Genomic DNA, 4,538 nt, shown 5'->3' with positions numbered 1-4,538 from the left:
TATCCTCAACCCTATCCTATCCTCTATCCTATCCAATCACCTATCCTATCCTCTATCCTATCCTATCCTCTATCCTATCCAATCCTCTAACCTATCCTCTATCCTATCCTCTATCCTATCCTAGAACTCAACCCTTTCCTATCATCAATCCTAACCTATACTCCATCCTACCCTATCCGCAATCCTATCCTATCCTGTTCTCTACCCTATCCTATCATCTATCCTATCCTATCCACTATCCTATCCGATCCCCTATCCTATCCTCAATCCTATCCAATCCTCTATCCTATAATATCCTCTATCCTATCCTATACTCTACCCTATTCAATCCCCTATCCTATCCTCTATCCGATCCTGTCCTCTATCCTATCCTATCCTCTATCATATCCTATTCTCTATCCTATCATCTACCCTATCCTATCCTCTATCCTATCCAATCACATATCCTATCCTCTGTACGATCCTATCCTCTATCCTATCCTATCCTCTATCCTATCCTATCCTCTATCCTATCCGATCCTCTATCCTATCCTATCCTCTATCCTATCCAATCCTCTATCCTATAATATCTTCTATCCTATCCTATCCTCTACCCTATCCAATCGACTATCCTATCCTCTATCCGATCCTATCCTCTATCCTATCCAATCCTCTATCCTATAATGTCTTCTATCCTATCCTATCCTCTACCCTATCCAATCGCCTATCCTATCCTCTATCCGATCCTATCCTCTATCCTATCCTATCCTCTATCCTGTCCTATCCTCTTTCCTATCATCTACCCTATCCTATCATCTATGCTATCCAATCATCTATCCTATCCTCTATACGATCCTATCCTCTACGCTATCCTATCCTCTATCCTATCCTATCCTTTTTCCTATCCTATTCTCTATCCTATCATCTAGCCTATCCTATTCTCTATCCTATCCAATCCCCTATCCTATCGTCTATCCGTTCCTATCCTTTATACTATCCTATCCTCTATCCTATAGTATCATCTATCCTATACTATTCTCTATCCTATCCAATCTTCTATCCTATCCTCTATCCTATCATCTATCCTATCCTCTATCCTATCCTCTATCCTATCCTCTATCTTATCCTATCCTGTGTCCTATCCTATCCTCTATCCTATCCAATCCCCTATTATATCCTCTATCCGATCCTATCCTCTATCCTATCCAATCACATATCTTATCCTCTGTACGATCCTATCCTCTATCCTATCCTATCCTCTATCCTATCCTATCCTCTATCCTATCCGATCCTCTATCCTATCCTATCCTCTATCCTATCCAATCCTCTATCCTATAATATCTTCTATCCTATCCTATCCTCTACCCTATCCAATCGCCTATCCTATCATCTATCCGATCCTATCCTCTATCCTATCCAATCCTCTATCCTATAATGTCTTCTATCCTATCCTATCCTCTACCCTATCCAATCGCCTATCCTATCCTCTATCCTATCCTATCCTCAATCCTATCCTATCCTCAACCCTATCCTATCCTCTATCCTATCCTATCCTCTATCCTATCCTATCCTCCATCCTATCCTATCCTCTATCCTATCCTATCCTCTATACGATCCTATCCTCTATCCTATCCTATCCTCTATCCTATAATATCATATATCCTATACTATTCTCTATCCTATCCTATACTCTATCCTATACTATCCTCTATCGTATCCTACCCTCTATCCGATCCTATCCTCTATGCTATCCTATCCTCTATCCTCTACCCTATCCTATCCTCTATCCTATCCTATCCTCTTTCCTCTCCTATTCTCTATCCTAAAATCTACCCTATCCTATCCTCTATCCTATCCAATCCCCTATCCTAACCTCTATCCTATCCTATCCTCTATCCTATCCTATCCTCTATCCTATCCAATCCCCTATCCTATCCACTATACGATCCTATCCTCTATCCTATCCTATCCTCTATCCTATCCTATCCTATATCCTATCCTATCCTCTATCCTATCCGATCATTTATCCTATCCTATCTTCTATCCTATCCAATCACCTATCCTATCCTCTATACGATCCTATCCTCTATCCTATAATATCATCTATCATATACTATTCTCTATCCTATCCTATCCTATTCTGTATCCTATACTCTACTCTATCCTATCCTCTATCCTATCCTATCCTCTATCCTATCCTATCCTCTACCCTATCCTATCCTCTATCCTATCCAATCCCCTATCCTATTCACTATCCGATCCTATCCTCTATCCTATCCTATCCTCTATCCTATCCTATTCTCTATCCTATCCTCTACCCTATCCTATCCTTTATCCTATCCTATCCTCTATCCTATCCTATCGTCTACCCTATCCTATCCTCTATCCTATCCTATCCTCTAACCTGTCCAATCCAATATCCTATCCTCTATCCGTCCCTATCCTCTATCCTATCCTATCCTCTATCCTATCCTATTCTCTATCCTATCCTCAACCCTATCCTATCCTCTATCCTATCCAATCACCTATCCTATCCTCTATCCTATCCTATCCTCTATCCTATCCAATCCTCTATCCTATCCTCTATCCTATCCTCTATCCTATCCTAGAACTCAACCCTTTCCTATCATCAATCCTAACCTATACTCCATCCTACCCTATCCGCAATCCTATCCTATCCTGTTCTCTACCCTATCCTATCATCTATCCTATCCTATCCACTATCCTATCCGATCCCCTATCCTATCCTCAATCCTATCCAATCCTCTATCCTATAATATCCTCTATCCTATCCTATACTCTACCCTATTCAATCCCCTATCCTATCCTCTATCCGATCCTGTCCTCTATCCTATCCTATCCTCTATCATATCCTATTCTCTATCCTATCATCTACCCTATCCTATCCTCTATCCTATCCAATCACATATCCTATCCTCTGTACGATCCTATCCTCTATCCTATCCTATCCTCTATCCTATCCTATCCTCTATCCTATCCGATCCTCTATCCTATCCTATCCTCTATCCTATCCAATCCTCTATCCTATCCAATCCTCTATCCTATAATATCTTCTATCCTATCCTATCCTCTACCCTATCCAATCGACTATCCTATCCTCTATCCGATCCTATCCTCTATCCTATCCAATCCTCTATCCTATAATGTCTTCTATCCTATCCTATCCTCTACCCTATCCAATCGCCTATCCTATCCTCTATCCGATCCTATCCTCTATCCTATCCTATCCTCTATCCTGTCCTATCCTCTTTCCTATCATCTACCCTATCCTATCCTCTATGCTATCCAATCATCTATCCTATCCTCTATACGATCCTATCCTCTACGCTATCCTATCCTCTATCCTATCCTATCCTTTTTCCTATCCTATTCTCTATCCTATCATCTAGCCTATCCTATTCTCTATCCTATCCAATCCCCTATCCTATCGTCTATCCGTTCCTATCCTTTATACTATCCTATCCTCTATCCTATAGTATCATCTATCCTATACTATTCTCTATCCTATCCAATCTTCTATCCTATCCTCTATCCTATCATCTATCCTATCCTCTATCCTATCCTCTATCCTATCCTCTATCTTATCCTATCCTGTGTCCTATCCTATCCTCTATCCTATCCAATCCCCTATTATATCCTCTATCCGATCCTATCCTCTATCCTATCCAATCACATATCTTATCCTCTGTACGATCCTATCCTCTATCCTATCCTATCCTCTATCCTATCCTATCCTCTATCCTATCCGATCCTCTATCCTATCCTATCCTCTATCCTATCCAATCCTCTATCCTATAATATCTTCTATCCTATCCTATCCTCTACCCTATCCAATCGCCTATCCTATCCTCTATCCGATCCTATCCTCTATCCTATCCAATCCTCTATCCTATAATGTCTTCTATCCTATCCTATCCTCTACCCTATCCAATCGCCTATCCTATCCTCTATCCTATCCTATCCTCAATCCTATCCTATCCTCAACCCTATCCTATCCTCTATCCTATCCTATCCTCTATCCTATCCTATCCTCCATCCTATCCTATCCTCTATCCTATCCTATCCTCTATACGATCCTATCCTCTATCCTATCCTATCCTCTATCCTATAATATCATATATCCTATACTATTCTCTATCCTATCCTATACTCTATCCTATACTATCCTCTATCGTATCCTACCCTCTATCCGATCCTATCCTCTATGCTATCCTATCCTCTATCCTCTACCCTATCCTATCCTCTATCCTATCCTATCCTCTTTCCTCTCCTATTCTCTATCCTAAAATCTACCCTATCCTATCCTCTATCCTATCCAATCCCCTATCCTAACCTCTATCCTATCCTATCCTCTATCCTATCCTATCCTCTATCCGATCCTATCTTCTATCCTATCTTATCCTCTAACCTATCCTATTCTCTATCCTATCCTCTATAATATCGTATCGTCTATCCTATCCTCTATCCTATACTATCATCGAACCTATCCTATTCTCTATCCAATCCTCTATCGTCAGTTCTATCCTATTCCATCCACT

Source organism: Halictus rubicundus, unplaced genomic scaffold, assembly GCF_050948215.1.
Source record: "Halictus rubicundus isolate RS-2024b unplaced genomic scaffold, iyHalRubi1_principal scaffold0065, whole genome shotgun sequence".
Classification (NCBI taxonomy): domain Eukaryota; kingdom Metazoa; phylum Arthropoda; class Insecta; order Hymenoptera; family Halictidae; genus Halictus; species Halictus rubicundus.
The sequence above is the reverse complement of the archived record's forward strand: the minus strand, read 5'-3'. Positions refer to the sequence as shown.